The 16,138-nt window shown below is 37.3% G+C and overlaps 1 pseudogene; it reads left to right on the forward strand.

The window, feature by feature from the left end:
• The first annotated feature begins 6,677 nt into the window (after nucleotides 1–6,677).
• LOC128559994 (DNA repair protein XRCC4-like) lies at nucleotides 6,678–7,762 on the forward strand (annotated as a pseudogene).
• The last annotated feature ends 8,376 nt before the right edge of the window (nucleotides 7,763–16,138 follow it).

Here is a 16,138-nt window from a genome sequence, read left to right on the forward strand (position 1 = left end):
CAGCTATTTGAAAAAATGGAGACTTTACATCGTTCGAATTAACCTGGATGGAAGTGGAAGACATTATTCTTAGTAAAGCATCACAAGAGTGGAGAAGCATGAATCCTATGTACTCAATTTTGATATGAGGACAATTAATGACAAGGTTATTAGGGGGAGGAAAAGCAGAAAGAGGGACAGAGGGAGGGGGGTGGGGCCTTGGTGTGTGTCACACTTTATGGGGGCAAGACATGATTGCAAGAGGGAATTTACCTAACAATTGCAATAATTAACCTGGCTTTGGACCCTCAATTAATCCCCAACAATAAATAATTTTTAAAAAGTGGAATTAGGAATTCGAGGAGAAATTCAAAAGTTGTCTCCAGAATTTAACGAATTGAAAGACTTAGACACACTGAAGCAAGAATTTGCAGTCCTCAGAGATTTGAAAAATACAGTAGAATCCCTCAGCAACAGAATGGAGCAAGCAGAAAAAAGGATTTCTGACATTGAAGATAAAGCCTTTGAACACTCCCAAACTCTCAAAGAGGAAGAGAAATGGAGAGCAAAAATCATTCTCTCAGAGAGCTCTGGGATAATTCAATGAAGGTCAATATCCCAATTATTGGAGTTCCTGAAACAGATCAAGTGGCCTCACTGGACACAGAGGCCCTTCTGCATGAAATTATGAAAGAAAATTTTCTAGACATCCCTAGAGATTCTGAAATTCAGATAGCAGACAGCTTCAGAACCCCAGCATGACTCAACCCCAATAAGACATCCCCGAGGGATATCATAATTAACTTCACTAAAAGTCAATATGAAGGAGAAAATTCTCAAAGCTGCCAGGAGAAAGAAAACCATTACCTTCAAAGGGAAGAATATTAGAATGTCTGCAGATCTCTCTGCTGAAACTTTTCAAGCCAGAAGAGGGTGGTCATCTACTTTTAATCTCCTAAAACAAAATAACTTTCAACCCTGGATCTTGTATCCAGCTAAACTGAGTTTCATTTATGACGGAGAAATTAAATACTTTAATGACATTCAGATGTTGAAGAAATTTGCCATAACCAAACCAGCTCTTCAGGATATTCTCAGACCTATCCTCCATAATGACCAACCCAATCCTATACCACAAAAGTAAACTCACTCAGAAACTTCGGATCAAACTCCAAATTCCACACTGGAGAAAGGATTAAAAATGTCCACTGCACTTTTGAAAAACTCGATACCTAAAATTTTACCAGACTTATCAATATTCTCCATTAATGTGAACGGCCTAAACTGTCCTCTAAAGAGGCATTAGTTAGGTGACTCGATACAAAAACTGAGGCCAGATATTTGTTGCATACAAGAGTCACACTTTAACTTAAAAGACAAATACAGACTTCGGGTGAAAGGATGGTCATCCATACTTCAGGCAAATGGTAATCAGAAAAAAGCAGGTGTTGCAATTTTATTTGCAGATACAATAGGCTTTAAACCAACAAAAGTAAGGAAGGACAAAAATGGTCACTTCATATTTGTTAAGGGTAATACTCAATATGACGAGATCTCAATTATTAATATCTATGCACCCAACCAGAATGCACCTCAATTTATAAGAGAAACTCTAACAGACATGAGTAACCTCCAGCTCCATAATCATCGGAGATTTCAACACTCCCTTGGAAGTGTTGGATCGATCCTCCAGCAAGAAGCTGAGCAAAGAAATCTTAGATTTAAACCTAACCATCCGATACTTAGATCTAGCAGACATCTACAGAACATTTCATCCCAACAAAACTGAATACACATACTTCTCATCAGCTCATGGAACTTACTCCAAAATTGACCACATTTTAGGTCACAAGTCTAAACTCAGTAAATTTAAAGGAATAGAAATTATTCCATGCATCTTCTCGGACCTTCATGCAATAAAACTTGAATTGAGTAACAACAGGAATCTGCATACTCATACAAAAACATGGAAGTTAAATAACCTTATGCTGACTGATAGCTGTGTCAGAGATGAGATTAAGAAAGAAATCTCCAAATTTTTGGAACAAAACGACAATGAAGACACAAACTATCAGAACCTCTGGGACACTGCAAAGGCAGTTCTAAGAGGGAAATTTATGCACTGCAAGCCTTCCTCAAGAGAACGGAAAGAGAGGACGTTAACAACTTAATGGGACATCTCAAGGAACTGGAAAAGGAAGAAAATTCCAACCCCAAACCCAGTAGAAGAAAAGAAATAACCAAAATTAGAGCAGAATTAAATGAAATTGAAAAAAAAAGAATAATACAACAGATCAATAAATCAAAAAGTTGGTTTTTTGAAAAGGTCAATAAAATAGATAATCCTTTGGCCAACCTAATCAGGAAAAAAAAGAGTAAAATCTCTAATCTCATCAATCAGAAACGACAAGGCGAAATAACAACAGACTCCTCAGAAATTCAAAAAATCCTTAATGAATACTACAAGAAAATTTATTCTCAGAAATATGAAAATCTGAAGGAAATTGACCGATACTTGGAAACGTTACCTTCCAAGACTTACCCAGAATCAAGCGGAAATGTTGAAAGGCCCATATCAAGTTCGGAAATAGCATCAGCCATACAAAACCTCCCTAAAAAGAAAAGCCCGGGACCAGATGGTTTCATGTCAAAATTCTCCCAAACCATTAAAGAGGAATTAGTACGTATATTACTCAACCTGTTCCAAAAGGTAGAAAAAGAAGGAAGAATACCCAACATGTTCTATGAAGCAAACATCACCCTGATCCCCAAACTGGGAAAAGACCCAACAAGAAAAGAACTTATAGACCGATAACACTTATGAATATAGTTGCAAAAATATTCAACAAGATCCTAACAAACAGAATCCAGCAATACATCAAACATGTTGTACATCATGATCAAGGGTATACATATGGGGTCAGAAGAGATCAAACTGTCACTCTTTGCAGATGATATGATTGTATATCTGGAAAACACTAGGGACTCTACTACAAAACTCTTAGAAGTGATCAACGAATATAGCAACGTCTCAGGTTATAAAATCAACATTTATAAATCGGTAGCCTTTATATATACCAACAATAGTCAAGTTGAAAAAACAGTTAAGGACTCTATCCCATTCAGAGTAGTGCCAAAGAAGATGAAATATTTGAGAATTTATCTAACAAAGGACGTGAAAGATCTCTATAAGGAGAACTATGAAACTCTAAGAAAAGAAATAGCTGAAAATATTAACAAATGGAAAAACATACCATGCTCAAGGCTGGGAAGAACCAACATTTTTAAAATGTCCATACTACCCAAAGCAATATATAATTTCAACGCAATCCCTATTAAAGCTCCACTGTCATACTTTAAAGATCTTGAAAAAAAAATATTTCATTTTATATGGATAATCATAAAAAACCTTGAATAGCCAAGAAATTACTCAGATAAAAACAAAGCAGGAGGAATTACACTACCAGACCTCAGAATATACTACAAATCGACAGTGGTCAAAACAGCATGGTATTGGCACAAAAACAGAAAAGTAGATGTCTGGAACAGAATAGAGAACCAAGAGATGAATCCAGCTACTTACCGTTATTTTACCTTTTACAAGCAAATTAAAGACATTCACTGGGGAAAAGATTCCCTATTTAACAAATGGGGCTGGGTGAACTTGACGGCAACCTGCAGAAGACTGAAATTGTACCCACACCTTTCACCATTAACTAAATAGACTCTCACTGGATAAAAGATTTAAACTTAAGACATGAAACTATAAAAATACTAGAGGAGAGTGCAGGGGAAACTCTTGAAGAAATAGGTCTCGGTGAGTATTTTATGAGGAGGACCCCCCCAGGCAATTGAAGCAGCTTCAAAAATACACTACTGGGACTTGATCAAACTAAAAAGCTTCTGCACAGCCAACAACACAGTAAGTAAAGCAAGCAAACAGCCGTCAGAATGGGAGAAGATATTTGCAGGTTATGTCTCCGACAAAGGTTTAATAACCAGAATCCATAGAGAACTCAAACGCATTAGCAAGAAAAGAACAAGGGATCCCATTGCAGGCTGGGCAAGGGATTTGAAGAGAAACTTCTCTGTAGAAGAAAGGCGCGTGGCCTTCAGACATATGAAAAAATGTTCATCATCTTTAATCATCAGAGAAATGCAAATCAAAACTACTTTGAGATATCATCTAACTCCAGTGAGACTAGCCTAAATCACAAAATCCCAAGACCAGAGATTTTGGCATGGATGTTGAGAAAAGGGAGCGTTTTTGCACTGCTGGTGCAAATTAATACATTCCTTTTGGAAAGATGTATGGAGAACACTTAGAGATCTAAAAATAGATCTGCCATTCAATCCTGTAATCCCTCTAACTGGGCATATACCCAGAATACCAAAAATCACATATAACAAATATATTTGTACCAGAATGTTTATTGCAGCCCTATTCATAATTGCTAAGTCATGGAAAAAGCCCAAGTGCCCATCGACCCACGAATGGACTAATAAATTGTGGTATATGTACACCATGGAATACTATGCAACCTTAAAGTATGATGGAGACTTTACCTCTTTCATGCTTACATAGATGGAGCTGGAACATATTCTTCTTAGTAAAGTATCTCAAGAATGGAAGAAAATGTACCCAATGTACTCAGCCCTACTATGAAACTAATTTAGGGTTTTCACATGAAAGCTATATCCCAGTTACAACTTAAGGATAGGGGGAAGGGGGAAAGGGAGGGGAGGGAGGGGGAGGTGGGTAGAGGGAAGGGGATTGGTGGGATTACACCAGTGCTGCATCTTAGAAGGGTATATGTGAAACTTGGTAAATGTGGAATGTAAGTGTCTTGGCACAGTAACTGAGAGAATGCCAGGAAGGCTATGTTAACCAGTGTGATGAAAGTGTGTCAAACGGTGTGAAGCTAGTGAATGATGCCCCATGATCATATCAATGTACACAGCTGTGCTTTAATAAAAAAAAAGGTACATGTGAAACTTAGTAAAAAGGAAACTTATAAATGTCTTAACACAATAACTAAGAAAATGCCAGGAAGACTATGTTAACCGGTGTGATTAAAATATGTCAAATGGTCTATAAAACCAGTCTATGGTGCCCCATGATCGCATGAATGTGCACAGCTATGATTTCATAATAAAATATATATATACACACATCTCGAAAACACCAGAGATTCTACTACAAACTCTTAGAAGTGTTCAAGGAATATAGCAGCGTCTCAGGTTACAAAATCAACACTCATAAATCTGTAGCCTTTATATATACCCCGTTTCCCTGAAAATAAGATATCCTCCAAAAATAAGACGTACTTACAGGAAAGGTAAGACGGTCCCTGAAAATAAGACCTAGCACATCTTTCTGAGCACACCTTAAAATAAGACACTGTCTCTTTTGGGGGGAAACAGGGTAGCAACAATAGTCAAGCTGAAAAAACAGTAAAGGACTCTATTTTATTCACTGTAGTGCCAGAGAAGAGGAATACCATCTTCATGGCTGGGAAGAATCAACATTGTTATAATATCCATACTACCCAAAGCAATATACAATTTTAATGCAATCCCTATTAAAGCTCCACTGTCATACTTTAAAGATCTCGAAAAAATAATACTTTGTTTTATATGGAATCAGAAAACACCTCAAATAGCCAAGATATTACTCAGAAATAAAAACAAAGCAGGAGGAATTCCGAATTCAAATGTACTAGCAAGAAAAGAACAAATGATCCCATCTCAGCATGAGCAAGGGACTTGAAGAGAAACGTCGCTAAAGAAGATAGGCACACAGCCTACAAACACATGAAAAAATGCTCATCATCTTAATCACCAGAGAAATGCAAATCAAAACTACTTTGAAATATCATCTGAGATTAGCCCACATCACAAAATTCCAAAACCAGAGATGTTGGTATGGATATGGACAAAAGGGAACACTTCTACACTGCTGCTGGGAATGCAATTTGGAAAGATGTTTGGAGAACACTTAGGGATCTGAATATAGACCTGCCATTCGCTCCTCCAATTTCTCTACTAGGTATATATACAGACCAAAAATCATATTATAACAAAGATGTGTATCAGAATGTTATTGCAGCCCAATTCATAATTGCTAAGTCATGGAAGAAGCCCAAGCACCCATCGATTCATGAATCTATTAATAAAGTGTGGTATATGTACACTATGGAATATTATGCAGACTTTAAAAAGATGGAAACTTTACCTCTTTAATATTTACATGGATGAAGCTGGAACATATTCTTCTCAGCAAAGTATCTCAAGAATGGAAGGAAAGAATCCAATGTACTCAGCCCTACTATGAAACCAATTTATAGCTTTCATATGAAAGCTATAACCCAATTATAGCTCAAGAATATTGGGGAAAGGGGAGAGGGAAGTAAGGAGAGTGGGGTGGATGGGTGGAGGGAGGGTAGTTGGTGGGACCACAACTACTACCAGGGTACATGTGAAATTTACTAAATGTAGAATATAAATGTCTTAACATAATAAGTAAGAAAATGCCCTGAAGGCTATGTTAACCAGTTTGATGAAAATATTTCAAATCATATACAAAACCAGCACATTGTACCCCATGATTGCATTAATGTACACAGCTATGATTTAATAATAAAAAAAAATCTCAAACTTCAGAGTCCGGAAGTAGAGTCTCTGCGAGGTATCAAGAAATGGAAAGAAAAGTAAGCAGAATCTGTCTTACTTCTGAACCCAACATAATTCATTTTCTACAAATATCTTGGGAGAAAAATCTAGGGTCTGGTTTTATTATTACACTTACTGATGGGCATTCAGCATGGATCGGGACTGTTTCTGAATTGGAGATTTCCCAAGAAGCTGATGACATGGCAATGGAAAAAGAGAAACATGTTGATGAACTGAGAAAAGTATTGTTGTCCCACGCAGGACCAGCTGACGAATACAAGTTTAATTTTTCTAAAGAATCTAGTCATTTCTCCCTTGAGAAAAACCTGAAAGATGTTTCATTCAGACTTGGTTCCTTTAACCTGGAGAAAGTTGCATGCCCAGCTGAGGTCATTAGAGAACTTATTTGTTACTGCCTGGACACTCGCAGAAAGTCAGGCCAAAAACGAGCATCTGCGGAAAGAAAATGAAAGGCTTCTGCGAGATTGGAATGACGTTCAAGGACGATTTGAAAAATATGTGTACGCTAAGGAAACTTTGGAGACTGATCTTTATGAACGGTTTATTCTGGTGCTGAATGAGAAGAAAGCAAAGATCAGTAGCTTACATAAGTTGTTAAATGAAGTTCAAGAACTGGAAACGAACGCTGGGCATGAAAGGGAATCTGCAACCTATTCTGAAATGACTGCTGATCGAGATGCAGTCTATGATGAAAGAACCAATGAGGAGAATGAAACCAGCCTGAGCCCTCTGGGTCAGCTCCAGCCACTGTAAGTAAAGATGACTCCATCATTTCAAGTCCTGATGTCCCTCCCCAAGTAAGAGGAGACAGCGAATGCAAAGGAATCTTGGGACGGAACCCAAGATGGCGCCTCACGAGCGTCCTGCTGCAAGAAAAGGAAAAAAAACATTGTTTGTGTCAGAAACCAAGTGACCTTGAATCTTTATGTATTTTGGTGCCATCATTACACATTTTCCTGGACCTCTCTGTTTGCTGAGACTTGATCCTTCTCTACCTGAGACATTGAAAAAGGAGCACATCTCAGCTGAAAACATGTCTTTGGAAACTCTGAGAAACATCAGCCCAGAATACCTCTTTGATGAGATTTAATAGTTTTGAAAAAAATACTTTGATGTTCACTAGACTGCATTTTCTATTCATTTCTTAAAAATTAAAAAGCAAAATTTCAACTCGGCAGCAGCTATTACTGCACCATACAATTTAATTACATACACACTGAGTTGGAACCATTGTGCAAAATGGATTACACATGTACATAAAGATATGATTTGATGGCAGTGGTGCATTATTCTAGACCATTCAGCATGCCTATAATTACATTAAATGTTAGACTTTTGTGCAAGGGACACATTTATAGTAATCATTCACATGCATTATATGTAGTCATTGTCTAACATTCTGTCTAGGAAGATTTTGGAAATAGGGCAAAGAAAACATCTTTTTTAAATGTCTGCAGTTCTTTTTGAATAGTCATATTCTGAGCACTGATATTTGAGCATTTTAATCTGTGTTGGTTCATAAAGTCTGATAATAAAATTTTCAATACACTGAAAAAATCCCATACTTCAGTGAAATGTCATACATGGTCATGCTTGTGTTTTTAATTACATTTAGGCTGGGTGAAGTAGCTTACAACTGTAATCCTACCATGCTGGGAGACTGAAGCTGGATTGCCTGAGCTCAAGATTTGGAAACCAGCCTGAACCAGACATTAAGACTATGTCTTTACTAAAATAAAGTTAAAAACTAGCCAGATTTTTAAAAGAAACTAGCAGGAACTGTAGTTCCAGCTACTTGGGAGGCTAACACATGAGGATTGCTTCAGCTCTAGAGTTTGAGACTGCTATGACACCACAGCACTCTAGACAGGGTGACAGAGTGAGGCTCTGTCTCAATATAAATAAAATAAAATAGGTCACAAAACAAACCAGCTTGCAGAAATCACAGTTCTTGGCGTGAGTAAGGTTTCCTTCTTAGCAATTTCTTTTTACTGATTTTTGCCCAGGCATTCTGGTAGTGCTTGTTAATAATGAAAAGATCTCGTCTGCTACTATTCACTGGTTAAGATGGTAGAGTTAATGCCTCAGAATCAGATCTATAAGACCTTTAAAATTGCCACTTCATAGGTTTTGGCTGAGAAAAGTGAGTAGCTAACATAAGAATCCACATCTTGAGGACAAGGAAGATCATGCAGAGTCACCTTTTCAATTCTCTGAAAAGATAAAGAGGCACTAATAATGCTATAAAACATGAAATTACAATCTATTTCCTTGTTATTCCTATTATCCTACCCAAGAAGGGAGGTACTTCTATGTAGTGTTTCTGTTTGCTTACCAGGTCTGACAATTAAGTTTGCAAACTCAATCCTAGAAAAAGTGTCACATACCTCATTGCTGAATATCACTGTGATCACATTTGAAGTACTCTTCTTGGGAAGCTATGCACCCACACAAGTGCCTAGTCCACCTTTCAAGGCAATTTTGAAACTCTTTTTCCAGAATGGTGCTCAGAGCTGCTCTCATACTATTGATGTCCTGAATATCTTCCTTCCAATATTTCCTTTATCTTTGGGTAAAGAAATAGTCATTGAGCACTGTATCAGGTGAACAGGGAGAGTGTTCCAGTACAGTTATTTGTTTACTGGATAAAATCTCCCTCACAGATAGTGTCATGTGAGCTGGTGCATTGTTGTAATGCAAGAGCCATGAGTTGCTGGCCAAGATTTTCAGTAAGATTTTCCTGTTTATTGATATTTACTTGGTCTGCTGCTTCGCACAGTCAGCCAATGATTTTGATGCACAATTTGATGAAGTTTTGCAATGTTTTCATCAATTCTACTTGTGACTGGCTGCTGTGACCTTTCTTCATCCATGACACTTTCTCTCCACTCGGAAAAATTTGTAATCCATTTGTACATTGCCGTTTCTACATGGCATTATCCCCATAAAGTTGGACTAACTTGTCCCGGATTTCACTTCCACTCTTGCCAAGTTTATAAAAAAATTTAATGTTTGTTGCTTAAAGAATTCAAGCTCAGGGCGGCGCCTGTGGCTCAGTCGGTAAGGCGCCGGCCCCATATACTGAGGGTGGCGGGGTCAAACCCGGCCCCGGCCAAACTGCAACCAAAAAATAGCTGGGCGTTATGGCGGGCACCTGTAGTCCCAGCTACTTGGGCGGCTGAGGCACAAGAATAGCTTAAGCCCAGGAGTTGGAGGTTGCTGTGAGCTGTGTGAGGCCACGGCACTTTACCGAGGGCCATAAAGTGAGACTCTGTCTCTAGAAAAAAAAAAAAAAGAAGAAGAATTCAAACACAAAACATACTACAACAATAATGAACACCACTTAGCAAGACATCACTACGTCTGGACATAAATAAAGTTGTGAGACACAAATATACCAAGGTTATGCAACCTTACCAAGCTGTTCGTACAATGGTGCCAACATAATCACACCACGGCAAGTGTCAGACATCATATTTATGCCAAGATCAGTCCCCAGGGTACAGTACCACCATAAGAATAATGGACTGGGTCAATGGGTCATCACATTAAGCCAAAATAACAGAAAAATCAATATAAATAACAGAAAAAGCAATCCAATCTTGAGCATTTTATCTCTGAACTATTGAATCAGGGTAGTTTCCAAGTGCTGCATAACGGGGCAGCTTTTTCTCTCTCTGCTTATTCAAAGTTGTTTTCATGGAACTTGTGTGTGCAAGATGGCATGCTCATAGCAGCATGCTTCTTTCACTAAATGATTCTTCATAAAATGAAATAATAACATAAAATAATTGTTTTAAATATTAAAAGAAAATTTCAGTAGAGATTCTTAAGTGTTGCTTTGAAAAAAGTTTCAGATTCCACTATGGAAATGATTTTAGCATCACAGACATTGTTTCCAGCCTATAAACACCAATTTTCCCACAATGAAGCAACTTTCAATCCTCAGGAAAGTGGGGTTAGCATAGACCTGTGGTATTTTAATACCAAAGATTCTGGGAAATTATCTGTGAGATTTTTGAAAAACTTCCACCAGTGAATTCATAGGGAAGCAAAATGAAATATGTCCAGTACGCTGCCTAGACCGCCTTTGTCTTGCAATGAAAAGGCCTTTAAATGAAAGGCAGGTGTTGCCCTCAAGCCAGGTGAGACAGTGATCATAAAGTACAAATTTATCTGCTTGAGGGGTACAGGACACATGACCACCATGATTTTCAGCCAGGCTACACACACACTCACAGTTGGGATAATTTTAAAACAAGCAATGTTTGTGAGGAAAACTTTTAAACAGGAAACCTCTGTGTTGAGGTTGTTTAAAGTTTATTTTATATTTTTAAAGCACATCAAAATTTCTGGCTGTTTAAGAATAACAAAAAAAAATTGGCAACAAAGAAAAATAGTACAACATGTATTTATAACCTGTCATCAAGAGTTATCACTTTGTAAATAAAACATTGCCAAGTCTTTGTGTTGGGAGGGGTCTTGGGCATTCTCTAGCCCAAAATCTTTGTTTCAGATTCACTCTGGCCAAAAACATTTATTTATTCAGCTATGCTAGGCCCACACAGAAGAGAAAACAGGCCTGGAGGAGTGAAGTGGTTTGCCAACATTGGACGGAACCTAATAGTTATGTAGCTAAGAAATTACCCCAAAACTCAGCAACCTAAAACCACAGACACTTACTGTTTTATAATTTCTGTGGATGAGGATTCTCAGCACAGCTGAGCTGGCCCTCTGCTTCAGGGTCTCCTCACAAAGTTGCAATCAAGGTGTCAACCAGAGCTGGGATGTCATCTGAATATTCAACTGGGCCAGGGTCTGCTTCAAAGCTAATTCATGTAATTGTTAGAAGAATTCAAATCCTTGAGGGTTGTTGGATGCAGGCCTTCAGTTTCTCACTGAATGTTGCATGTGAGTTTTTTAACATCTTTTCAACATCATCTAAACCTAAAAGGCAGCAAAATGCACCTCACAAAATTTTGTAATGTAAGCAAATAGTTTTCCAGCCTATACTCAAGGGTGGGATTATATAAGACCACTAAAAAGAGGTGAGGGTCCCTGGGGTCTATCTTAGAAGTGTGTCTGCTACCTGAAGTAAATGTACTTAAATGAACACAGCAAACTATATTGTGTCTGCTACCTGAAGTAAATGTACTTAATTGAACACAGCAAACTGTATTGTGTTCTCTCAAACATATAAGCAAGAAAAGAACAAGTGATCCCATCACAGGCTGGAAACTTTTCTGAAGAAGACAGGCACACGGCCTACAGACATGAAAAAATGCTCATCATTTTAATCATCAGAGAAATGCAAATCAAAACTACTTTGAGATATCATCTAACTCCAGTGAGACTAGCCTATATCACAAAATCCCAAGACCAGAGATGTTGGTGTGGATGTGGAGAAAAGGGAACACTTCTACACTACTGGTGTGAATGCAAATTAATACATTCCTTTTGGAAAGATGTATGGAGAACACTTAGAGATCTAAAATTAGATCTGCCATTCAATCCTATAATTCCTCTACTAGGCATATACTCAGAAGACCAAAAATCACATCACAACAAAGATATTTGTACCAGAATGTTTATTGAAGCCCAATTCATAATTGCTAAGTTATGGAAAAAGCCCAAGTGCCCATCGATCCACGAATGGATTAATAAATTGTGGTATGTGTACACCATGGAATATTATGCAGCCTTAAAGAAAGATGGAAACTTTACCTCTTTCATGTTTACATGGATGGAGATGGAACATATTCTTCTTAGTAAAGTATCCCAAGAATGGAAGAAAAATGTACTCACCCCTACTATGAAACTAATTTATGGCTTTCACATGAAAGCTATAACCCAGTTACAACCTAAGAATAGGGGGAAGTGGGAAAGGGAGGGAAGGGAGGGGGGGAATAGGGCAGAGGGAGGGGGAATGGTGGGATTACACCTGTGGTGCATCTTACAAGGGTATATGTGAAACTTAATAAATGTGGAATGTATATGTCTTAGCACAATAACTAAGAAAATGCCAGGAAGGCTATGATAACTAGTGTGATGAAAATGTGTCAAACGGTCTATGAAACTAGTGTATGGTGCCCCGTGATCACATTAATGTTAACCAGTGTGATGAAAATGTGTCAAACGGTCTATGAAACTAGTGTATGGTGCCCCATGATCATATTAATGTACACAGCTACGATTTAATAAAAAAAAAACTATATTGTGTTCTCCACGCTACAGACAACAGTCTTTAGGCAAACAGTAGAGAAAAAAATGGGTTTCTTCTTTCTGAGACAGAAAGCCAATTGATTTCTACCATTAAGATTATATTTTTTAAATATCCTACTAATTGGTTAGTATTTTTAGATGGTAATCAAGAAATGTTTTCAGTATAGCAATCATAAGCCAAGAAGCCCTTTCTTCTCACTCCCCATTTTAATTACTTATATTATGGTAACTACATAATTTATCACCCAAACCTACACCTACTCCTACATTAAGGAGTGAAACAAGGCACTAATAGTAATTGCATGTAATCAGAAATTATAGGAGTAAACCAGGATCATCCGTGGTAAACTTGGCCATATGTCCACCCTACTTATAACCACAATGAGAAGCAATCCTTCAGCATGGAAGCCCAAAGATTGAGTTGTGAGGAAGAAAAGAGAGACCTGGCATCAACCCTGGAATATCAGTGCAGTTACAGATCTGTAGGCAGGTAACTCTGACATCCTTTATCTGAGATAGCTCCTCTGTGAGCCTTTTCATGCAATCAGGACTAATGGAAGCTCTATGAGAGGCTTAATGCTCTGATATCACCTCCCCTATTGTCATTTCTTGTTTCTCTCTCATTATTCTTTCATGAATAATTATGACAAATACAATGCCTCCTTCTGGGTTTTGTGATAGCTCTGTTGTTATTGAGCCCTTTTATTTAATTTCATTTTTAATATTTCCAAATGCAGTTATGCAGAATATATGGACCAGTATTAGTAAGTTTGTCATTTACTAATATTTGAATGAATAGAATTGTTTCTTAATATAACGACACCACACTTTCAAAAGAAAATATTCATCAAAGGCTTACTTAAAAATGAAAATCTGAAATACTAGCATCTAGTACTTGCCAATTCCTCTGTCTCTTTTAACACTCATGCTATATATATATACTTCCAAATGAAGCACATGGCAGACATTCACAGAACTACTGATTAATGATTAGTAAAAGGCAGCCAGTACTCAAAAATATTTTTTGAAGCAATACTAACCCCTTATAAAGCAAACCTTTCTTTGGTAACAATGTCTCTTGAAATGAATCCTTTTTTGAGAAATAAAGGCTGGTAAAACATTTACTTAGTTTGAATCTATATATTTATAACTTTAAATGTAGTTTTACATATGAAAATCATTTTTTCAGGAGGTGGAAGCAGGAGGATCACTTGAACCCAAGAGTTTGAGGTTGTTGTGAGTTATGACATCATGGCACTCAAGCCTGGGCAACTGAGTGAGACTCTGCCTCAAAAAATTTTTAAAAGTCTATTCTGTATGGCATCAACTGAAAGTGAGGCCTGTGGCTCAGTAGGTAGGGCACTGGTCCCATTATACTGAGGGTAGCGGGTTCGATCCCAGCCTCAGCCAAACTGCAACAAAAAATAGCCTGGGGTTCTGGTGGATGCCTGTAGTCCCAGCTACGCGGGAGGCTGAGGCAAGAGAATTACCTAAGCCCAAGAGCTGGAGGTTGCTGTGAGCTGTGATGCCATAGCACTCTACCAAGAATGACAAAGTGAGACTCTGTCTCAAAAAAATAAAAGAAACAGAAAAAGACAAAGAAAAAAGTACTGAGGTAATCTTCACAGTTTTATCTCACATCCGTCTGACCATTTCTTTGCAATTCTTGACAAAAACCTAAATATACTTATAGATATATGTATATCTGAAAAAATATCTCAAATTTTATCAAAAGGCACACAATCAAATAACTATAATACTCCTACCCCAGAGGCAACAATTATTTTTAAAAATGTTTTATTTTTAAAATTTTGATTTTGGTTTTGATTGACAGATCATAATTACAGATACATTTATGGGGTACATTGTGATGTTCTGATTACATGTATGTGATGTGCAATGATAAAATCAAGCTAATTAACACCATCACCCCAATTATCTATCTTTTCTTATGGTAAGATATTGGAAATGTACTTAGTTATTTTGAGTTTTAGTTATTACTATTGTCCATAGTCACCCTAGTGTGCAACAGAGCTCAAAGCTACATCCAGAAGTGGAATTACTGACTCTTGTGGTAGTTCTATTTTTACCTTTTTGAGGAAACGTCACACCATTTTCCATAGTGGCTGTAATAATTTAACACGGAATGGGTGTAAGGGTTCCCTTTTCTCTACACCTTTAGCAACATATAATTGTTCTCTTTTTGATAAAAGCCCTACTAACAAATGTGAAGTGATATCTCATCGTAGTTTTAACTTGCACTTTTCTGATGATTAGTGATGCCAAGCACTATTTTCATGCACCATTTGGCCATTTGTATGTTTTCTTTTCAGAAATACTTGTTCAGATCTGTTGCCCATTTTCTAACCACAGTATTTGTTTTCTTGCTGTTGAGTTGTATGGGTTTCTTACATATTTTAGATATCAGCTCTTTATCAAATGTTGTGGTTTACAAATATTTTCTCCCACTCCGTGGGTTGTCTCTTCACTTTGTTAATTGTTTTCTTTGCTAGGCAAAAGCTTTGTACTTTGAAGAAATTCCATCTGTTTAGTTTTTGTTTTGTTGCCTGTCATGTCAAAAAGAATTGTTTTCAGCCGGGCATGGTGGCTCGTGCCTGTAGTCCCAGTGCTGTGGGAGGCCGAGGCAGGTGGATTGCCTGAGCTCAGAGGTTCGAGACCAGTATGAATAGCAGTGAGCCAGAGTAAGACCCTGTCTCTACTAACATCAAAAACATCGCCAGAGGAAGAAGAAAATGAACAAAAAAGAGTACTTCAAATGAAGACGAATGAACAAGGAAGCTGAAATTAAAAATGAAAATAAATAAATAAATAAATTTGATTTCCAGACAGATGTAGCAGAGCATTTCCCTTATTTTTTCTTCTAGTAGTTTTACAGTTTCGGGTCTTTTATTTACATTTTGAGTTGATGTCTTTTACATGATATAAGGCAATGTCCTAATTTCATTCTTCTGCATGTAGGTATCCAGTTTTCCCAACACCATTTATTGACAAGACTTTCTTTACCCCATTATGTGTTCTCGACACCATTGTTACAAATCAATTGATTGAAAATATGTGTTTTCTTTCTTCCCTGTTGATTGATGAGTCTCTTTTTACAGAGGCAACAATTATTACCAATTTCTTTTATAGCCTTTTAGAATTTTTCTGTGTATATATAAGCAGATAACTATTTGTATATACTTCCTTTTTCTTTTTTCTTTATATACAAAGAAGAGCTTTGTAT

Source organism: Nycticebus coucang, chromosome 11 (genome assembly GCF_027406575.1).
Source record: "Nycticebus coucang isolate mNycCou1 chromosome 11, mNycCou1.pri, whole genome shotgun sequence".
In the NCBI taxonomy this organism is placed as follows: domain Eukaryota; kingdom Metazoa; phylum Chordata; class Mammalia; order Primates; family Lorisidae; genus Nycticebus; species Nycticebus coucang.